The following is a 9,993-nucleotide window of genomic DNA, read 5'->3' on the forward strand; positions in this document are numbered from 1 at the left end:
TTATTCTTCACCCTTTGTTATTACAAAAGGTTAATAACCCATTTTTAAGACGCATGAACATCCAATTACTTTGGGTGAGGCGAGAGGGAGTGTCAGACTCTTACTGACTAAACACCACCCCGTTCCTACTCCTGCTTCGAGCCGGAGCGGGTTAAAGGCTTGATGATCGATTTAAATAGAGCTTAATAGTTCTTTTTTTATGGGATAAGGGGACAAATGAGCTGACGTATCACCTGATGGTAAGCAATTCATTTATGAGCCGGTAAACGAGCAGACATGGTAAGCAATCAGAGAGAGAGAAACACCAGAGGCGTTACAAGTTCGTTGCCGGCCTTTTGGGGGTTAGGAATTTAAGTGTTGTTGGGGAATCGGGGATTGGGAAGATTAGGAAGAGGAGTAATTGGGCCTCCGGTAACCTCACTCACACAACACAAGCGTTGTTTCACGTCAGTTTTCTGTCAGGCCGTGGTATCACTCCGGTCGAGCCGGCCCATTCGTGCCATGCAGTCAAGTCAGTAATAGTAGCATCGTAATATTTACTGGTTTTAATTGAACCGTAATAAAACTGCTGTTAAATAATCAGTTACTCATACAACTAGGTTAAGTAACTTGCATTCGATTCTATATTGTTTTTATACTCGTATATACTTATAGCCAATGTTGGCTTACTTATCGTGAAACCTCACAATTATAATCCACAGTCTTTTTTGAGAAGGAGAAATCATCCAGAATCGGTTCAATTAAAATTACCCTTAACTGACTGACTGAGCTTGCTTTTCCACCAGAGATGTGCTAATGTGTGAGGCGTGAGAGTGTCAGACTCTTGTGACTGGATGATCATTGGACTAAGGGCTACCCTCTGACACAAGTTGGATCAGCAATAATGTCTACAGAGACGTCTCAACGGATCTTGGCAAAGGCCTCCCCCTGAACTACGTAGAACGAAAGCCGCCAATAAGTGTAAAGGGTCAATTGTACTTTAGAAATGGTCAATCTCTACCTAGATCGCACGCCGTCCCGCACCTCGCCTCATGTCACCTTTGGCCCAAAAGACTTATCCTGCACAGCGACTTCTGCACGTTGTTCAGACCTGCCAAGATTTTGAGAGCTACTGTACTCGTTTGACAAACTTAAAGTTTGCCAGCGATGCCATGGAGCGCAGTACTCCGAGCACTGCACGGTCTCCATAGCGGCGCTGGGCAACTGGCTGCCGCACAACGGATAGCGCGTTAGGGATTCCCGTCACGGACCGTAACGTCTCACTGCATACACCACAAATTGTACATCGTCTTCGACACTGGGTGTCATGTGTATGTGAGACTTGTATGCAACTTTGTAAATGCGCCCATCCGAGTTGGACACAGCGAGAAAATACCTAGCTGGTGGCGCAAAGTTTAAAAAAAAATTTCGACTATCGGTCAGAATAAGAAACACGGTATAGGTGCAACATGGACATTTGACATGATTTTCGTCTTGTCCATGTTCATTTTAAGGCCCACCTGTTGGGAAACGGTATTGAGGTCGCTGAGCATGGTGTTCAGCTCTTCCAGCGACTCTGCCATTACGACTATGTCATCGTCGAAGGCTTTCTCATAGTCCACAAACGCCAAGCATAGTGGCAAGTTATACTCCTCGGTCTTCTGTATAACCTGCCGCAGCTAAGCTAAGTTGGATGTCGCAGTTTAAAAGGTTCAATACCCTTAGTAGATGTAAGTAATATGTGATACAATATGTCAATATATTTCATAGTTGTTTTGTTGTTAATTTGCACCCAAAGTTATGAAGAAAACAAAGAATTTGATGGTTTATAAAATTTATGTGGTTTATCATTTTATTATTTTACAATACTAAAACTGCATCAACAAAGTCAATGATGAGACAAAATGATATCATATTTAATTTTGGATTTTTTTTTTCTGGACCACGTCGGGTAAACGAGCAGACGTATCACCTGATGGTAAGCAATCGCCGCCGCCCATGGATACTTGAAACACCAGAGGCGACAAATGTGTTGCGGGCCTTTTGGGGGTTAGGAATTAAAGTGTTGTGTGAGCCTCCGGTAACCTCAATCACACCACGAAATACAAGTTGTTTCATGTGGGTTTTCCGTGAGGCCGTGGTGCCGAGGCATGGCTTCTCACACTTTTATTTATATACAACAACAACAACGTCACGCCTTTTATCCCCGGAGGGGTAGGCAAAGGTGCACATTACGGCACGTAATGCCGCTATACAATGTACACACGCTTTTCACCATTTGTGTTATAAGTCCCATGTAATAGGGGGTGAGCCTATTCCCATATACTGGACACAATTCCAGACTATGTAGTATGGAATTGTGTTCCGAATTCCGAATACCGAAAGCCCAGTAATACATTGCCCGATCCAGGAATCGAACCTGAGAACCCTTGTCCGGCAGTCGCACTTGCGACCACTCGACCAATGAGGCAATCAGTTTATTTATATAGTAAACAGTTAATAGTATAAATAAATAGAGTAATAGTAAACAATTAGTAATAGTTATTAATAGTGAAGTTTAACCTATTCCTACATAGTCAATTCAGACTAATTTGTATTGCCGTTTAACGGAAAAAAATACGTCATTCACTACTCTACATGTGTAGGTATACATATTGTTTTCACGACAATTTACATAATTAATTAATTTCCATTACGTATTCGTATCTAGTTTTTTACATACACCGCGGTAATGTTATACCGTCAGATAAAATTGTTAATTTGTCTTGTCTACTAATTTTGTTGTCCTCAAGGTTATTTTCTTTTTCTATTTTTTGACTGAATATCGGTTCCACTGCGAATAATGAAGACTACCTAGCGGGTTTACCGGGGCTGCGGCTCGAAAAGCAGGAGTATAAACGGGGTGGTTTTTAGTCAGTAAGAGTCTGACACTCCCTTTCGCCTTGCCCAAGGCGGGAGAAGTCATAGGATAATTTTCTCCACTTAAAAATGAAGTGTGGTGTGGCGACTCTGGTATCGGGATGATGTCTAGTAGTCCGTAATAGCTTACGTTTCAGTGAAATAAAGCCATCAGGGCTATCAAAATGACCCTCCTCACGGCCCAACCGCCTCAGGAGACACTCCGGGCGTCGAGGATCGCGTGACGATCTCCGGTCATCGTTAGTGCGGGGCTGCGGACGGCGAGCATGTGTAGTTTGCCGCCCGACCAGAACCAGACCCATGCGCGTCGCGTTCCACGCGCCCCTCAAAGGGCCAGACCACCACAGATGGGGCCCAGCAGAGCTGATGCCCGATCCGGAGCTGCGGACAACGTAACAGGTTACCGGGGCTCTAGCTCAAAGCAGGAGTAGGAACGCGGTGGTTTTTAGTCAGTAAGAGTCTGACACTCACTCGCCTCAGTCAAGGCGAGAGAAATCATTGGATGATTTTTCTCCGTCATAAAAGATGGGCTATCGAAATGGATCTCGAATAGATAGCACAGGATTTACCAAAATTCTTAAAGGTATTATAGAAACCATAGGATGTTAGTAAATCTAGATATTTATAAGATTACTTAACTAAATTATTTGAAATCAATAATAAAGTAATTGGAGTAAAATCTTACAGCATTTTATAACCTATCTAATAGGGAAAAGCGTAACATTTATAGCAGAGCCTTAATGCTTGTTTATTCAGCACGTTTGTTGATCAAGTTGGCATATTTTAAAGCAGCTTTTTTATGGTATAAGCCGGTAAACGAGCAGACAGATCACCTGAGGGAAAGCTATCGTCGCCACCCATGGACACAAGAAACTCCAGAGGTGTTGCAAGTGCGTTGCCGGCCCTTTGGGGTTAGGAATTTAAGGGTGGGACAGGGAATGGGTCGGCTCGACCGGAGCGATACCACGGCGTCACAGAAAACCGAAGTGAAACAACGCTTGCGTAAGTGAGGTTACCGGAGGCCCAATTACCCCCAATCTTCCCAATCCCCAATTCCCCAACAACCCTTAAATTCCTAACCCCCAAAAGGCCGGCAACGCACTTGTAACGCCTCTGGTGTTTCAAGTGTCCATGTGTGGTAGCGATTGCTTACTATCAGGTGATACGTCTGCTCATTTACGTTCCATAAAAAAAACTAAATCGTCATCACGTTCCTTTGTGTTATATCATGCTGAAACACGTTTTTTCAGGAACTCATGTAAGTATAATTAAGTATGTATAATTAAACGTTAATTTAATCATTAATTAAAACAGGAGACACAATCAAATTAAAGGAATAGGTACCTACAATATAAAAAGAAAAATTTTGAAAAAAAATATATACCTATACATATGTGAATGAATTTGGTTCAGCCATTGACTTCAGCGATATTATGCCTACAATTAGGTATAATTATTTTCCAATTCTCAACATTTTAGATTTTAAATTCAATTTTTAAAGTTCCGTTGAAATTTTTGTTTACTTTTTCTTACTAAACTGGTCTTTTGTTATGGTATAAGCCGGTAAACGAGCAGACAGATCAGTTGATGGTAAGCAATCGCCGCCGCCCATGGACACTTGAAACACCAGAGACGTTACAAGTACGTTGCCGGCCTTTTAGGGGTTAGGAATTTAAGGGTTGTCGGGGAATCAGGGATTGAGAAGATTGGAATGGGGGGTAATTGGGCCTCCGGTAACCTCACTCACACAACGCAAGCGTTGTTTCACGTCGGTTTTCTGCTCGGCCGTGGTATCACTCCGGTCGAGCCGGCCCATTCGTGCCGAAGCATGGCTCTCCCAATTGGCTTATGTAACCAAAGTGCGCATGTCTAGTTTCGAACTTTGACCAACAAATACGAACACATGGAATGGAATTTACGTCAATCATTACAGATTCTTAATTAAGTTAATGAAATGAAATTATTGATTAACGAATTTGTACCAAGCTTGTATTAAAGAGTTGAATGGAAACGATATGTGGCGACACCTGACAAGTGACAGATGACAGAAGTCGCACATAGACTATCGACGAGCAAATCAACGGATGACGTCACAAATATCCTGCATCGCACATGTGAAGTTTACATGCGAATTAACACGGATTGAAAATCCCAACGAACAACAGTTGGGCAGAAAGCCCGCCAGGCTGATCACCTCGCCTGGTCGGAGGATCCTCCTTTTCTTAGGCAACTTTACTCTCTGTTCCCTAAAGACATAATGCTTGGTTTAAAAAAAAAATCACACATCAAACAGTCTGTGACAGTCTACTGCAGGCTGGAGAATGGGTCTCCTCTACATAAAGGTCCATCCACAGGCCCGCATCGTACGCATCACACGCAACGGATTTTAGTTTGTCTTGTATAGAAACTCATACAACTGCGTCCACTGATCCGCATCGTACGTATCGCACGCAACAGATTTTAGTTTGTCTTGTATAGAAACTCATACAACTGCGTCCACTGATCCGCATCGTACGTATCGCACGCAACAGATTTTAGTTTGTCTTGTATAGAAACTCATACAACTGCGTATACTGATCCGCATCGTACGGACCGCATCATCGGCAATGCCTACGGCAATGTACACGCGATGCGTACCGATGATTTTAATCCGTTTGATGCGATCCGTCCGATGCGTGCGATGCGGGTCTGTAGACGCTTAAAGAGGTGAATGGCAACGTTTCAATACTTGATTAAAAAAACAGCGACAGTCCACAGCAGGGGCCTTAGTCTGCCGCGAGAGGGATGGAGCTATACAACCTACATAGCTCCGTCTCTCTCGCACTGCTTAATGATCGACCATTCTGACACAATTGTAATAGCAGACTAAGGCCCCTAGACTATCAAGGTGTTGTTCCACCAGAGATGTTCGATGCTACGTTGCTGTGGATGCATTAGGCTTCCACTAATCATATTCAATGGTACACATAGTTTAGCATTGGTGGAAACAGATCCAGCCAAGCTATGTTTTTTATACGGAAAGATGTGTGCTGTAGATGCGTGTTATGGATAGCTTCCCTACTATCGATACATCGCATACTAGACTTGCGCAACTTCCTCGCACAGCTACATAGCTTAGTACAACACAGCACACAGTCACAATTTAGCTGTTCCATCTTCGTAGTATAGCTACATAGTACATCTCTGGTGGAAAAGCATCCTGAGCCTCCTCTACATAAGAGGGGTTTGCCATAATGACATTGAATACATGTCCGTAACCTTATAGAGCGAGATCCCAGAGCTGTCAGACATATCTTATTTTTACAAGCATTTATCCTTCGGCTTACAGTAGTCTTGTATATACTTTTTAATGCCTTAATGTTTGTAAAGCTTGCCGAGTGACACCTGCGCAGGTACCAGGTGAGAAAGGTAACTAAAAATTAGACTCACTTAACTTACATTTTTATGTCTGATTTTTATATATGTTTTGTAGAATATTACTCTGAAATCATATTAAAAAAATCAGACATTTTCCATGGACCAAAACTTTTATCAGACGCTTTAAAGCTCTAAAAAATAGTGCGCCTTACAAAATTGTAATAGCAATATATGTGAGGTTGGAGAGAAATATCTTTTCGGCAAAGCAGTAGCACATTTGTAACATTCACGATGGTAATGACGTTCGTGCAAATTATCTGGTAAAACTATGATGATTTGTACTACTGTTTTGCATTACAGGGGCACCATATAGAGCTTTAAGCCGTCTGATAAAAGTTTTGGTCCATGGAAAGTGTCTGATTTTTTTTATATGATTTCAAAGTAATTATATTCTACAAAACATATATAAAAATCAGACATAAAAATTTACGTTAAGTGAGTCTAATTTTTAGTTACCTTTCTCACCTGGTACCTGCGCTGGTGTCACTCGGCAAGCTTTACAAACATTCAGGCATTAAAAAGTACATACAAGACTACTGTAAGCCGAAGGTTAAATGCTTGTAAAAATAAGATATGTCTGACAGCTCTGGGATCTCGGACCATTATTTAGTTTGATAACTTACATAGCGTTGCTAGGCAACTAAATTAATAAAATCGATGATAGGTACACATCATCCAATGTGAAACCAGTATAAACTGATCGTCGAATGTACTGAAGAATCATATAAAGTGGGGCCAAGATAAACTGGTTATGTTTACCTTTAAGAGCAGCCAAAGTATGGCTATGTATAACCAGTATAAACTGACCGTCGAATGTACTGAAGAATCATATAAAGCGAGGCCATGATAAACTGGTTATGTTTAAGTTTATATGAAGCCGTGATATCGCTGTGTATAAACCAGTATAACTTGACCGTCGAATGTACTGAAGAATCATACAAAGCGGGGTCAATGTAAACTGGTTATGTATACCTCTATTTCAAACCAGTATAACTTGACCGCCGAATGTAAGAAAGATCATACAAAGCGGGATCAATGTAAACTGGTTTTCGTATACCTCTATGATAAACCAGTATAACTTGACCGTCGAATGTACTGAAGAATCATACAAAGCGGGGTCAATGTAAACTGGTTTTGTATACCTTTATATGAAGCTGTATATATGTATTGTATATTATGTACATACCTATATAATTTAATATTCTAATCACGTCAATGTATTGTGCAGAGTTTAATAGTTTGAGACCATTTCAAGGTCATTGTAGACTTATTTAGACTCCAAATTAGGGCGTCTTTTGTTCGTTATACATAATATATTTTAGAACAAATTCGTATATTGTAGAAATATATAGAAGACTAGTGCCCCAGCTTCGCATGGGTGCAATGGTGATATATTATGCATGTATTATACATATAAACCTTCCTCTTGAATCACTCTATCTATCAAAAAATATCGCATTAAAATCCGTGGCGTAGTTTTAAAGATTTATGCATACATGGATGATTTTCCCAGCTGAAAAAAAAAATAAATCTATGGATAGGACTTTACAAAAGACATTGAGGTTTCTAAAACCATTTTTCGTCAAAATCAATCGTTTGAAAGTTAGACGCTTTCAAAGTGGAAAATTTTATTGATAAAAATATACCTTTTTATAGGAAATTTTCTGATCTACAAATTTTGTCTGAAGTAATTTTGAAGTAATTCCTTAAACGGGACCAATTGGGACTTTTGACACAATATTTATGATTGTGATTTGAACATTAATTGTACCAATTTTCAGCTAGGTGTGAATTTGTCGTGAGTTTCCTGATTTTTCGGTCTAATTTGACCGGACTATAAATAAACTAATTAATTTAAGAAATGTATTGATGTCAATACTAAATGTCATTGTCAACACAGAGGTGAAGATTCCTACCAAAAATAGAACAAAACAAAAGAGTGACCTATTTTTATAAAAAATGCAAATAATAACCCGGTAAACTACTTTTATTTTTTATGTAATAAGCCGGTAAACGAGCAGACGGATCACCTGATGGTAAGCAAACGCCGCCGCTCATGGATATGGATCGACGTGAAACAACGCTTGCGTTGTGTTTCGTTGTGTGAGTGAGGTTACCGAAGGCCCAATTATCCCCCTTCCCAATCTTCCCAATCCCCGATTCCCCAGCAACCCTTAAATTCCTAACCGCCAAAAGGCCGGTAACGCACTTGTAACGCCTCTGGTGTTTCAAGTGTCCATGGGCGGCGGCGATAGCTTACCATCAGGCGATACATATGCTCGTTTATCGGCGAGCTCAATATAAAAGAAAATACACCCGAAACATCTGAGGCGTTATAATAAGTGCGTTGCCGACCTTTTGGGGGTTAGGAATTTAAAGGTTGTTGGGGAATTGGAGATTGGGAAGATTGGGAAGGAGGGAATTAGGCCTCCGGTAATACAAACTTTCATCCCTTATTTTATACCCTTGGGGGTAGAATTGATCAAAATCCTTTCACAGTCCATTCCGTCCAGTAATTTGGGCTGTGCGTTAATAGAACGCTATGTCAGTCAGTCAATCAGTCACCTTTGAGTTATATATATTTTCTATGATGACATAGTAGATACTTCACTACATAATATAAAACAAAGTCGCTTTCTCTGTCCCTATATCCCTTTGTATGCTTAAATCTTTAAAACTACGCAACGGATTTTGATGCGGTTTTTTTAATAGATAGAGTGATTCAAGAGGAAGGTTTATATGTAAAATACATGCATAATATATCACCATTGCACCCATGCGAAGCTGGGGCGGGTCGCTAGTTAGCTAATAAAAATGAATCATCGAAATATATGTATGTATGTATGTGCGCACTTAACTCAGGAACGACTGCACCGAATTGGATAATTCTGTCTGTCGTTTACGTTATTGGTTCAAGGTTGTTATGAAACAAATATTTATATCGACTTTGTACACGATGAGAGAAGTCGGGGTCTGAGGCTAGTATTATTTGATTTTGTTTTATATTATTATACTGCCTCGTTGGTCGAGTGATTGCAAGTGCGACTGCCGGGCAAGGGGTCTCGGATTCGATTCCCGGGTCGGGCTAAGTGTTACTGGGCTTTTTTCGGATTTTTCGAAAATTTCTCAGTAGGAACTACGCAGTCTAACAGTCAGTCAGTAACGTCACGCCTTTTATCCCCGAAATAATAGGCAGAGGTGCACATTACGGCACGTAATGCCGCTATACAATGTACACCCGCTATTCACCATTTGTGTCATAAGTCCCATGTAATAGGGAGTGAACCTATCGCAATATACCGGGCACAATTCCAGACTCTACGTTACTATTCAGACTTGAAAAACCCAAAACAGTCCAGTTACATTTTGCCCGATGCGAGAATCAAACTCAAGACCCCTTGCCCGGTAATCACATTTGCGACCACTCGATAACTGGTGAAAATTGGGTGTTACATTGTATACCTACACTTCTGTTTATTCTTCGGAGAATAAATGGCGTGATAATGAGGTATTTATAATTACAAGTGAAATTTAATTGTGTTGTTCCTTCATTAATTATTATATTATATGTTAAATCGTTAAAATTCCTTTCCAATATAATTATCTGATAACAATATAATATACTAGCTACTCCCGCGGTTTCACCCGCTCTGCTCAGCTCTTAATTATTGTAGCGTG

At 40.6% G+C, this 9,993-nt stretch overlaps 1 protein-coding gene across 1 annotated transcript in view; it reads left to right on the top strand.

The window, feature by feature from the left end:
- LOC118280546 (pseudouridine-5'-phosphatase-like) overlaps positions 1 to 9,993 on the top strand; it is a 157,094-nt gene that overhangs the window by 78,760 nt on the left and 68,341 nt on the right. The window lies entirely within an intron of this gene.

This window comes from Spodoptera frugiperda, chromosome 21 (assembly GCF_023101765.2).
Source record: "Spodoptera frugiperda isolate SF20-4 chromosome 21, AGI-APGP_CSIRO_Sfru_2.0, whole genome shotgun sequence".
In the NCBI taxonomy this organism is placed as follows: domain Eukaryota; kingdom Metazoa; phylum Arthropoda; class Insecta; order Lepidoptera; family Noctuidae; genus Spodoptera; species Spodoptera frugiperda.